Source organism: Bubalus bubalis, chromosome 8 (assembly GCF_019923935.1).
Source record: "Bubalus bubalis isolate 160015118507 breed Murrah chromosome 8, NDDB_SH_1, whole genome shotgun sequence".
Lineage (NCBI taxonomy): Eukaryota > Metazoa > Chordata > Mammalia > Artiodactyla > Bovidae > Bubalus > Bubalus bubalis.
The window spans coordinates 116,606,167-116,618,936 of NC_059164.1; positions in this window are offsets into that span (position 1 = coordinate 116,606,167).

Genomic DNA, 12,770 nt, shown 5'->3' on the forward strand with positions numbered 1-12,770 from the left:
TCTTCACCCAGGAGGCCCAGTTTATGCTTCCAGAGACACAAAGATCTTTGGGGACCCTGTTTCTGCTTAGCAACCCTAATCCTTCTCCGAAACAGGTTTGTGAAAGGAATCTGGGAAGGAGGAAGGCCGGTAGGTAGGTAGGGTGTCAAACACTCAGCTGCCGGTCATCATGAAACCAACTTTTAACTTAAAATAGCCCAAAGTTTTAAATCCAGCATCTGGACCTAGCACATGGCTGTTGGATAAAGGCATTGGAGGACCTTGGCTCTCCACTGAGCAAGAAGAAAAGTCAGGAAAAGCTTTCTTTTTTGAAATAGTGTTGCCTCCTGTTTTCAACCCAAAGGCTGCTTCCTCACAGACTCCAAGGGTCTTGCCATCCTTCACCCTGTGTGTCATGGGAGGTCTACCCCCAACCTCGGATGGGACCTTACTTGGGAAGAGCCTTTGAGGATTTAAGCTGACCCAGCGGGATGAGGGGAGCTGTGGGGGACTTCCCTGGTGGTCCAGCGGCTGGGACTGGGCGCTTTCATGGCTGGGCCCCGGGGTCAAGCCCTGGCTGGGGACGGTGGACACAGACCAGGTGGAGGGGGCAGGGAGGACTCCTCTGAGGACAAAGGATTGGCCCCGAGGAACGCCGGAGGCTGTCCCAAGCACAGGAGCCCTGGGCCTTCAGAGGGAGGGTGGTCCTACACCTGGACATGAGATCTTGGCCTCCAGAACCGGAAACAACAAATCTCTGCCATTTTCTTTGGTTTTCTACAGCTCTTACTTCTCCAGAGGCATAAATGGATGTCCTATGTATTCAATCATTTCATCTGAACTTGGAGAGCTTCTTTTTCTGTACACTTTGTTGAAATCTGGGAGTCTCTTGTGGCTCAGCGGTGAAGAATCCGCCTGCAATACAGGAGACACAGGTTCAATCCTGGGTCAGGAAGATACCCCGGAGAAGGAAATAGCAATGCATTCCAGTATCCTTGCCTGGAGAATCCCATGGACAGAGGAGCCTGGCGGGCTATGGTCCTTAGGTTCACAAAGAGTCGGACACGACTGAGCGACTAAACCACCAACCCCCACCATGTTGAAATCTGATTCGAGCCATCCACCCCGCCCTAAGGTGGGCTATCCAGGCTGCACTACAGACAGCTGAACACAGCAGAAGTATTTGCCACAGAGTTGACTCTGCCAGATTTCTTATTTGGAAGTCTCTCTTGTGTGGGCCCACTTTATTTCTCAGGGAGGGAAGAGAGCCAGGTGGGAGAATGCCACCCGGTAAACCAAGTGGAACTAAGAGGCTGTACTTAGTCAACAAGGAAGAGTTTGCTGGGCTTTGAAAACTTAATTGGTTGAGATTAAAATCAGCACTAACCAGGTAGGATTTCAACACCCAGGGTCGAATTCTCCTGCTGAGAAGCTCAGTTAATCTCCTCTGTGCAACTGGTCCTTAGGCAGCTGACTTGAACAAGTAAAATGGGGAAAACAGAGGCCAGGGCTCCCTCCCCTGGGGGCCCTCAGCCCGGGCTCAGTCCAGACTTGGCAGCCAATCCCTCTCCTCCTGCCCCACAGCTGCCCAGGGACCCACAGACGTTCCGCCCGACCATGGGGACACAGGGCTGGAATGCTCTTTTATTACTGGGCACATGATCACAGTCGAGGGGATTATCTCAGGAACCGCCCACACCCTCCCCTTCCCCACTTCCTCATCACAGCTGAGGAGGTGACTGCTCAACAGGAGACTGGGCAAGCCGAGCCTGTCTAGCCAAGATCCCCGGGACCTTCTCAACCCAGGGACTGAACCCGAGTCTCCTGGGTCTCCTGCATGGGCAGGCGGGTTCTTTACCACCGTGCCACCCGCTTTCCCCAGTTGTTTGATCTTTGTGCTCACTCAGTCACGTCTGCTGCGACCCCGTGGACTGTAGCCCGCCAGGCTCCTCTGTCCCTGGGGATTCTCCAGGCAAAAATACTGGAGTGGGTTGCCTGCCCTCCTCCGGAGGATCTTCGTGTGTTCTTTAGTTGTGACTATTTCTCACTTGTAGGGCCTGCTTGTGTATTAAGATGCTCACTCTGTCTTTCTGTTCAGGGGACTGTATGTTCTGGCTTCCTGGGACAGTCCCAGCTCCTGCCTGTTTTCTCAGCGTAATTGCTAGTATCTCTCCCTTCATGCCCTGAAGTGTCTGAGTCCCAGTTCTGTATGTCTCTCTCTGGGTTCCCAAGTCTTATGTACAAAGGCTGAGTATTAATACGCAGTAGATTGTCTATAAGCTGATGAAGCTGTCTGTCACTGGAAGTAAACATTTCAGTTCTTCTTTGGAGCAGCTCTTAGTTTTAAGAAAAATCACCAGGACAGACCCTTCAGTGATATAAATACAATACACTATTACACTACTTAGCATAGATAATCAGTCTACGTCTGCAGAATCAATGAGCAAATGGACGGAGGAATCGAGCAGTAGGGTGTTTCTGTTACATCTTTAGCTGAAAGTCAAACAGTGGGAACAGACCAAAGAAAAATCAGATCTAAACCAAGGGCTCTGGACGAAGCAGAATGAAGCACCTCTAACCTCCCCTCCTCCTAAGCGTTGTGAAGAACAGAACCTGCCTGGGACCATGCTACCAGCCACACGCTCTGTTATGCAATCAACAATCTCAGAGAAAGCGGAGAAGCCACAAAGTGCATGAAAAGCTTGGTGGGTGGGGAGCCAGGGCCTCCTCACCACTGAGCACCCAGGGACACACGGGTGTTTGCTCTGGAGCCTGACAGATCCACACACTCATGCTGATGATGAAGCCCTCACCTAAAGCCATGGGTCACTCCAAGTGACCATGGAGTGGCCAGCACAGAGGTCATAATGACCAGCACACTCATAGAGGATCTACTGGGGCCTGGATGTGTGCCGGTCACTGTTAGCACTCAGTCTGTATCATCTCGTTCAACCCTCACAATAACCTGATGCTTTTGAAATGTGGCATTGGAGAAGACTCTAGAGAGAACCTTGGACAGCAAGGAGATCCAACCAGTCCATCCTAGAGGAAATCAGTCCTGTATATACATTGGAAGGACTGATGCTGAGGCTGAAACTCCAATCCTTTGGCCACCGGATGCAAAGAGCCGACTCATTAGAAAAAACCCTGATGCTGGGAAAGATGGAGGGCAGGGGGAGAAGGGGACGACAGAGGATGAGATGGTGGGATGGCATCACCAACTCACTGGATATGAGTGTGAGCAAGCTCTGGGAGATGGTGAAGGACAGGGAAGCCTGGCGTGCTGCAGTCCACGGGGTCACAAAGAATCGGACATGCCTGAGTGACTGAACAGCACACCTGATAAAGTGGAGCCTGGTCGCATTTCAAGATTAGGAAACAGGGCACGGGGCAGACAGGTAACTTGCCTAAGGAAGCACAGCAAAGGGCAGAGCCGGGGTTAGAATCCCGACAGTCTAAGTGGTGACCACAGGTCCAAAGGAGAGCAGTGAGAGCAGCTCAACAGATTCTGAGCGTAGATGAAAACCTGGGAGCCAAGAGCAGACAGAACGAAGAACACAGCGAGCACCTGGACTTCAAGCTTGAAAGGACTGACGCACAGCCCGGTTTCACGGAAACGCCTCTACAGACCGCATCTGCTCAGTCACATTAACTTTAAAACAGTCTTCAGAACCCAGGCCAACCTACATCAAGGAGTCCTTAAGCCCTAGAGCTCAGGGACCAGTAATCAAGATCGAATGCCTGGCCAACTTAACCACTTATATTAAGGGAGAAAAAGTGTGAGACTCAGGAACACGCGCTGTCAGCTGCTCACGTGGTGCCCTCTGGCTGTCCAGGGCGGGGGCTGGTATTTCCAGCTACTTGACTACAGTCAGTGACTGAAGTCAACCCCATAATCGTTGGTTCATTCAGAATTATACCCAGGCGTGGTTTGGGGTTTTTTGCTTTGTTTGTTTTTAAGGTACTGGGGTTGGCCAAACGCTCATTTGGGTTCTTCCGTAAGGCGACTCCAGCAGCCCTTGGTTGTCTTTAACTTCGTCCGAAACAATTTTGTTAGATTGTATTGCGACAGCTGCCGTATCAGCATTTAAAAAACCTATCAGAAGTGGTGAATTTTTGTGTGGCCATTTTAATTTAAAGACGGAAGGAAAAAAGCAACATTTTCAGCATATTATGCTTTATTATTTCACTAAAGGTAAAAACGCAACTGAAATGCAGAAAAAGCAGCTCTGTGCAGTGTATGGAGAAGGCGCTGTGACTGGTGGAACACGTCAAAAGCGGTTTGCAAAGCTTTGTGCTGGAGACGTCTCGCTGGACAATGCTCCAGGAGCAGGTAAACCAGCTGAAGTTGATAGCAACCAAATCAAGACATTGATTGAGAACAATCAACGTTATGCCACGCGGGAGATAGCCGACATACTCAGGAATATCCAGATCAAGCGCTGAAAATCACTCGTGCCAGCCTGGTCATTAATCGCTCTGATGTTTGCGCTCCACATAAGTTAAATGAAAAAAGTCACCTTGATTGTATTTCTGCATGCAATTTTCATTACGGTTTTCCAACAAATTGTGACAGAGGTAGACCAGGAAGCCAGTTCTGTGTCCTCCCCTGAGTGGACCGTGCTTTATGGGGTACCCTCTGGAGAGAGCCCCAGCCTCCCCAGTGCAGGGGAGGAGGGGCCGAGCACATTGGGAGGGCAGAGGACCGCTCTCTCCTGTAGCAGCGGAGATGTGTTGGTTCCAACAGGCTTCAGGCCGAGAAAGGGGGGCTTCTTCCAAAGGGGGAGCAAGACCCCCCCTCTGCCCGCTGACCCAGGGGGCTGTCTCCAGCCCCCACTGCCGCTGGCCGGGCTCCATCCCACAGAGCAGGGCCAGCAGTGGGGCCGGCCAGCCTGGGTGATCAGCGCTCAGACCTCTGGGAACAGGCTGCCCCAGCTCAAGAGAGCCCCACCCACTGTTCAGGACCTACAGCTGAGAACCCACACAACCAGGCTCCCAACGCTGCCCTACAGCTCACACGCAGCCCCTCGGCCCTGGTCCCTGCACCAGCAGTTCAGTTCAGTTCAGTCGCTCAGTCGTGTCTCGACAATTTGCAACCCCATGGACTGCAGCACGCCAGGCCTCCCTGTCCATCACTGGCTCCTGGAGCTTGCTCAAACTCATGTCCATGAAGTCGGTGATGCCATCCAGCCATCTCATCCTCTGTCGTCCCCTTCTCCCCCTGCCCTCAATCTTTCCCAGCATCAGGGTCTTTTCAAATGAGTCAGTTCTTTGCATCAGGTGGCCAAAGTATTGGAATTTCAGCTTCAGTATCAGTCCTTCCAATGAATATTCAGGACTGATTTCTTTTAGGATGGACTGGCTGGATCTCCTTGCAGTCCAAGGGACTCTCAAGAGTCTTTTCCAACACCACAGTTCAAAAGCATCAATTTTTCTGTGCTCAGCTTTCTTTATAGTCCAACTATCACATCCACACATGACTACTGGAAAAACTATAGCTTTGACTAGACAGACCTTTGTTGGCAAAGTAACGTCTCTGCTTTTTAACATGCTGTTTAGATTGGTCATAACTTTTCTTCCAAGGAGCAAGTGTCTTTTAATTTCATGGCTGCAGTCCCATCTGCAGTGATTTTGGAGCCCAAAATAATAGTCTGTCACTGTTTCCACTGTTTTCCCATCTGCTTGCCATGAAGTCTCACCGGATGCCATGATCTTAGTTTTCTGAATTTTGAGCTTTAAGCCAACTTTTTCACTCTCCTCTTTCACTTTCATCAAGAGGCTCTTTAGTTCTTCACTTTAGGCCCAATGACTTCAACCAGTTCAGGGGCCACATGGTGGGCCAGAGGGGGGCTGTCCCAAAGATGTGGAGTCTGCTGGGAGTGTTCGTCCCCAGACAGGGAATAGCCTGTAGCCCTTTCCGCTGCAGGGGAGGGCAAGACAGGGCTTAGTGAGGGGGTGTGCAGTGGAGAGACAGAGCAAGGCGAGGGGAGAGACAGGCACAGTGACCACGAGGTTCTGACCCGTTTCCAGGCCGTGGGGACAGAGGCTCAGCCAGACCCTGTCTCAAACCTACTTCTTAGGCTCCAACTTGGAACCCTGCTCACTTCCCAGAGAGTGCTGAGGCAGAGACGCCCGTCCAGGGTGCCTCGGGCCAGCTCCCCCAGCCCGGCGGCCACACAGAGGGGCCTGCGGCTGATCCATTTGACCAGCTTTGTCCCAGGTCCTGCATGAGGGCCCGGGATCACAGACCCAGAGGGTCTCCGAGATGGAGGGACCTTCCCTCCGGAGGTCTGTGTCCAACGGCCCAATTGTGTAGAATGCCTCGTTTCCTGACAAGGACCCAGTGGGCACTCCTCTCGCCCAGCCTGGCACAGAGCAGGTGCCCATAGGTACCTGAGGGGCGAAGGCAGGGAGGGGTCCAGGTGGTGCTGCTGCTGCTGCTGCTAAGTCGCCTCAGTCGTGTCTGACTCTGTGCCACCCCATAGACGGTAGCCCACCAGGCTCCCCTATCCCTGGGATTCTCCAGGCAAGAACCCTGGAGTGGGTTGCCATTTCCTTCCCCAGTGCATGAAAGTGAAAAGTGAAAGTGAAGTTGCTCAGTCGTGTCCGACTCTTAGCGACCCCATGGACTGCAGCCTACCAGGCTCCTCTGTCCATGGGATGTTCCAGGCAAGAGTACTGGAGTGGGGTGCCATTGCCTTAAAGGGGCAAATCCAGTGCCCAGAGCCGAAGGGTGAGGGCACTGTGCCCCCTGCCCAGACGAGGGGTGTCTGGAACGCAGCCCCAGTGCCCTCCCAGCCCTGGGGACCCAACGTCAGGACATCCCCCCTGGATCGGGACTCCCCAGCCTCAGCACTAGACAGGGGGCCCAGGGACCCGTTAGCCGTGGGCCGCCCTGGGCCCTGCAGGGTATTGGCAAGCATCTCAGGCCTCTGCCTAGCTCCTCCTTTCCAATGAAGAATGTCCCCAGATGTGCCCAGTGTCCCCAGGGGTACAGCCTCAGGGACGGAAGCACAGATCCGCCACCTGTGTACCCGGCAGCGCCGACCCCACACCAGTGCCCGAACCCTAGGACCCCCCTGCCTGCCCCCCAGCACACACCTGGGGAAGAGAAGGGGACCCTGCTTCCTCAGACCCCGTGTTCCAGAAAGATCCACCCTTCCCCCTGTCTCCTACCAAGCCAACGTAGATTTCTGATGTCCCAGGACCCACCTCCCGGGAAATTACTTCCCACTGCTATAGGCCCATCTGGGCAGGGCCCGCCTCTGCTTCTCAGACCTGCCCGTGGCTGACCCCAGGAGTGACCCTGTTTTGTCCGTGGTCAGCGAGCTCCGTGGAGCGTGGGCTTTCCCGGACCCCTGGGGGGCTGCATTTGAGGAGAAAGGGGTTCCTGTCCAAGACTGCCTCCATCACTTCACACCCCTGCACCCCGCCTGGAACCCGGTCACCTCCACAGACACATCCCCCAGGATCCCTGCTGACCCCGGGTCGCTGGCTGCAAGGCCCCGGGTGGAGGCGCAGGGCTCATTCCGGATAACGTGGAGATTCCCGCTGAGCGGCGCCAGGGCCCCCTAGTGGCCACTGCGGCACCTGCGTTCTCCTCCGCATCCCCCGCACCCCCGACCCAGCCCACTCCTCATCAAAGACCAACTGGAGGCTTAGAGGTACTTTTTTAAAGGCAAATCTCAACGGGAATTTGATGCTAAAAAAAAAAAAAATGTATGTATCCCATTCTGTGTCTTAATCTGCACACAAACTGGATGGAGCTCCTGGCAATTTATTCACTGAGGTTACAGGGGCTGGGGCTGGAGCTTGGCTTGCCAGATTGTTGAAAATGAGAGTTTGAGAAAGGGATGACACTTCAGCGGCCAAAACATAAACCAGCAGAAAGTCAAGTTCTTTATGCAGTGGAAAGAAACACCGGATCCACCCAGACTGCAATCGGGCCACCTCACAGCCTGCCTGGTTTTAACCAGCTGCCGAGCCATGCTGCAAACTGACTCCCTTCAATGGGTTACCAGGGTCTGCAGGAGCGCCCGGGCACCCCCGAGTCCCAGGAGGAAAGCAGATTCTCACCTAAGCCCCGCGTTGAGGACTCAGTTGGGAGGAATCAGTGCAGTGGGCATCGTCAGGATTCAGTAACGAAGGGAAGGGGTACCAGGGCCCCCGCCAGGCCGGCACACCTGCCTTCAGGTGTCTCGGGCTGCCAAATCTGGCTGTTTGACCTGGCGGGGGAACGGGGCCTCCGTTAATTCCCAGCGGCTCCTGCCTGCTGCCGACAACCGGGGAGGAGAGAGTAGACGCTTGTGCACGACCCTCTGAAGCCGGCAAGGTAAGAACCTTTGCCCGTGGGGCCCAGGTAAAAACGGTAACAGATGCTGCAGCCTCTGCCAGAATGAATCCTAAATGAGTCGCTCTGGAAGCAGGCACATTAATGAAGGAAAATGAACTTGTTTTTCGTTCATGGAAGTAAACAGCTGGAGATCATATTAGTAAGGGGAAAACACAGAGAAAAGGCTGGGAATTCTTCCCGCACACCAACGACTGGGGAGGGGCTCCCGCAGTGCCAGAGGGGAGGGGCTCATGACGCCTGGTCGGTCCCCCCAGACTCCAGCTTGGCTTTCTGCTCACGTCGCTGCTGTGTCACTGCACAGCTTTGCCCTTTGCAGCCAAGGACAGACCCGGAGCAGGGGGATGACGGGACCTGGCCAAGCCTGACGGGTAACGGTGGCTCTCAGCCACTAGGGTCCATGGAAGCCCCTGAGAACACAGAGAGAGCTCTCTGGGAAAGGCACAGGGCCCCCAAATGCTGTCTACAGGCCCCAGGAACCTGTCCTGGGTGCCTCTCTGGCAAAGGGTTGCCCATGGGCAGGGACAAGCTCCCTTCAGCCCTTTCTGATGGGACCCTGGTCCAAGGGAAGCTCAGCGAAGCCTGGTGTTGGGGTGTGACTGAGCTGGGGGGACGTCCCCTCAGGAGCGGCTGTTGGACAGTAGCGGCTCCTCGGGGGCTGTGGCAGAGATCACTCCCTGCCCCCAGAGGCCTTTCCTCCTCTTAGAATCTTCTAGAACATGGGCTGCACCTGGGGCACACTGCAGACAGCCTCACTCTCCAGATCGCCTGCCATGGAGTGGACGCTGAGAGCTCTCCGGGGCTCGCGGGTGGACACCGAGCTTCTGGGCCAGTATTTCCAGGAGGCGGCTCCTCTGCTGTTCTCTGCAGGGACTCAGATGCCCCGCCAGACCCAAGGAGCGCCCTGACCCTGGGGATGGGGGAACCGTCTACACTGGGCCCACACCGCAAAGGCTGGGGGAGGAGAGGGGTTTTCCCTCTAACCTGAACAACTGCAATGAGCGCTTCCAACACAGCAGAAAGGCGAAGCCCTTCATTGTTTTCTCATTAAGAGTCTAAATTGCAGATCGGAGCAGGTGCGATATTATCATTTAATTTGTCTCTATTCCATTTTTCAGGCTGCAAGGGCTCTCCTGGGCCCTGGGAGGTACCAGTCAGTTCAAGTGCTTTTCACAATTTCAAAGCAGCAAAAGAGCAGAGCCTCCCACCACCAAGACGTCAGCGCAGTGCAGCCGCTGGACAAGACACTACAGGATGTTACTTAAAAGAGTGCTTCATGTAAACGCAGGTCCCGTCTCAAAGGAAGCGACAAAAACGATTTTCCCTGGCACATGGGCAGTCTCGCCTACAGATGCTGGGTGTCCAGGTGCAGGTCTGAGTGCTGATCTTCGGAAAGGGCCCCGGGCGTCCAAGGTGCCTGTGCGTTGGGTCCAGGCAGTAGACCGCAGGCGGGCTGGGCACAGTGGACTCCAGAGACCACCACCCAAACCGCCTAGTGGCCTGATCGCGCCAGCCGCTCACAGAGCAGACAGCGGGGGACCCCAGGAAACAGGACCCTGTCCTGGGGCCCAGTACAGACCTCCCAAGTGAAGGGGCACGCCAGGAGTCCTGACTCAAGGGATGGACCTGGGGGGTGGGCTGCATCGAAGAGAGGAGCACAAGGGAGGCCCACGTGGGAGCCCCCAACTCCCGCCTCGGGTGAGGCAGTGCCTGTTGTATGTGGAAGGCGACCCCCACCTTTTATTGGATTTTAATCAAGAATGATCCTCTTAAATATTTCAGATTGCCTGCTGAGGATATATTTAAAGGACTACGTGATGAAGAGAAGAACACGGGAAGCATAAATTTTTAAAATTCATTCCCTCCATATAATAATCCACAGGGCGTTTGCGGCCGCTCTGCACAGGGAGAGCCAATGACTAGCGTCTTTCATGTGGCCAATTACTCCCATCCCTCCGGCCCGGTCCACCCGCCCACCCAGCTCTGCCAACATCCACAAACCAACCCAGACTTTGTAAGAGAGCCTCTTTGCAGCCCCGCCGAATCCACAGCTTCTCTTGGGGAACTAAGCTTCTCTCTGCTGATGCAGGAAGGCCCAGCCAGAACACATGCACGTGTACACACACGCGCGTGTGCCCACATGAACACACACAGGCCTGTACACACAGCCTCCCTCATAAGCTTCGTCTTGCACCCTTGCAGCTGCTTCACCAGCAGAGCCCATTATCAATGCCTGAGAGATAAATATAGAATCTGGGTAATAAAAAGAAATCTTTTTTTTTTTTTACATATATGTGTGTTTATATATAAACACAATTTTCTTCCTGGTGTTTCCTGTGATTCCACTTGCTCACAGCGGGCCGCATGCAGAGGCCTTGCCCCGCACCCCACCCTTCAGATGAGAGTTTCTGTTAAGAAATGGCTGCGGTCGGGCACCCCACTCAGGGCCGTGTGCAGACACTGCACACGGCACCACGACTCAAGATGGCGGCGGCAGAGGGCCGTGTGCAGAGGCGCTGGGCGCGGCGCTGCCATCTGGAGCAGGAGCCCCGCCCCCGAGAGCCCCGCCCCCGAGAGCCCCGCCCCCGAGAGCCCCGCCCCCGAGAGCCCCGCCCCCTGCCCCTGAAAGTGAAAGTGTTAGTCGCTCAGCTTTGCGACTCCACGGACTGTAGCCCACCAGGGTCCTCTGTCCACGGGATTCTCCAGGCAAGAATGCTGGAGTGGGTTGCTACTCCCTTTTCCATGGCATCTTCCCGACCCAGGGATTGAACCCAGGTCTGCTGCATTACAAGCACATAGATACTTGACCGTCTGAGCCCCCAGGGGAGCCCTGAGCAGACCCGATAAGGCCGCCTGTCCGCTCCCTGGTGGGGGAGTGAGTGCCCTGGAGCCGGACTGGCACCTCCGGCCCTTCCATCAGAGGACGGAGCTCTCCTCCGCTGCTGATTGAGCTCCGTCTCGTTCTCCTGGCTCTAATGACACCGGGCAGGAGACCCTGGGCTGGGCACCGGCTCAGGAGGGTCGGTAACGAGAGCAGAACAGAAGGGCAGGAACCACAGAGGGTCACTTGCTGCTGTCTGGGTGCCCAGGCTGGAACCCAGGGCCCCCTCCAGCTTCCTCTCCTACTGGGAAGGCAGGCCTCCGACACCCCCTTTATCCACCATCTTCTGCCACAGAGGCACAGACGCAAAGACACGCCACCCGAATTTAGGGACACCTGCGGAAGGCACCGCTCCTGCCCCCATCTTTCGTGCACCATCACCCTCCCCCTGCAAACACCACTGTTTACACTTCATTTTGCCCCCAGCTGGCAACCCTGAGCCCCCCACCAAGGTGTGACAGACACCCAGGACAGATAACCAGGATGTCAGCCACGCTGATTCAGGGGAGCATTCCCTGGATGCTCTCCTGAGGGTTTAGCTGGAGACGTTTGTCTCCCAAGTGTGGTGGTGGGGCGCGGGGGTGAGGGGCTGGTGGTTCTGCCCCTCGAGGTGCCCACAGCAGGTGCCACCCTGCTACATCCTAGGGTCACCGCCACTCCCAGTGCACAAGGCACACACCAGCCACAGGAGGGTGGGAAGAGGGTAGGGCATACCTACTGCCCACCTGCCACACGGCCTCCTGCCCTTGCCCACCTGAGGGGGGACCAGAGCCAGGCCCTGTGAGCGGCTGAGCCCCCGACAAACAGGAGAGCGAGTCCACCGTCCAAGGGAGAGAGGCTGTGTCCAGGGAGACAGTCCCTGTCTCCGCTACACCAAGTAAGAACGTGCACGGGCCGCTGGGTGATCGCCACACCGTGGGAAACAGCTGAGGAAAGAAAGATGAAAGCCCATCTGCACTTGAACTTGTGACTCAGGAAGGAAAGGCCTTCCTGCTCCCAAATGCCAGACGGTGGGCTCGGGAAGCTGCCTTGGAGACCCCAACGGCAGCTGGGGAGAGGGAGGGAAGCTTGTAGGTGGACACACTAGAGCCCCACCCCCTCACCCCTCCTCCAACGGCTGTGGCATGTGGCTGAGACCCAGGTTGTACTCCTGGGTTGGGCCGGACAATCTTTGGTGGCCCCAAGGCACAGGGGGGCAGGGAAGGGGAAAACAGGAGATAGTCCTCTGTTGCGAGGCAAACAGCCCGGGGCCTGTGGGTGGTGTGCACAAAGCCGCCTGCCCACACCAAAGTTAAGCACTATCAGTGGGCTAGTCATTCACACATTAGTATAAACAAGCTTTCCATTCTGGTCATGAAAGGTGATTTTAGAGAGCGGAAAGATGGGCAGAATCACAACACAGGGGATATGAGCAGGTCGAGGAGTGCGGACACCGACAGGGAGAAGTGGACAAAGAGTGAAGCCCACAGGCAGTGGAGACAAACCAACTCTGCTCCATCATTTCCCCTGGGATCGGCCCAGACAACAGCCCTCCAAACCTCCCGGTGGGCACAGCTGCTC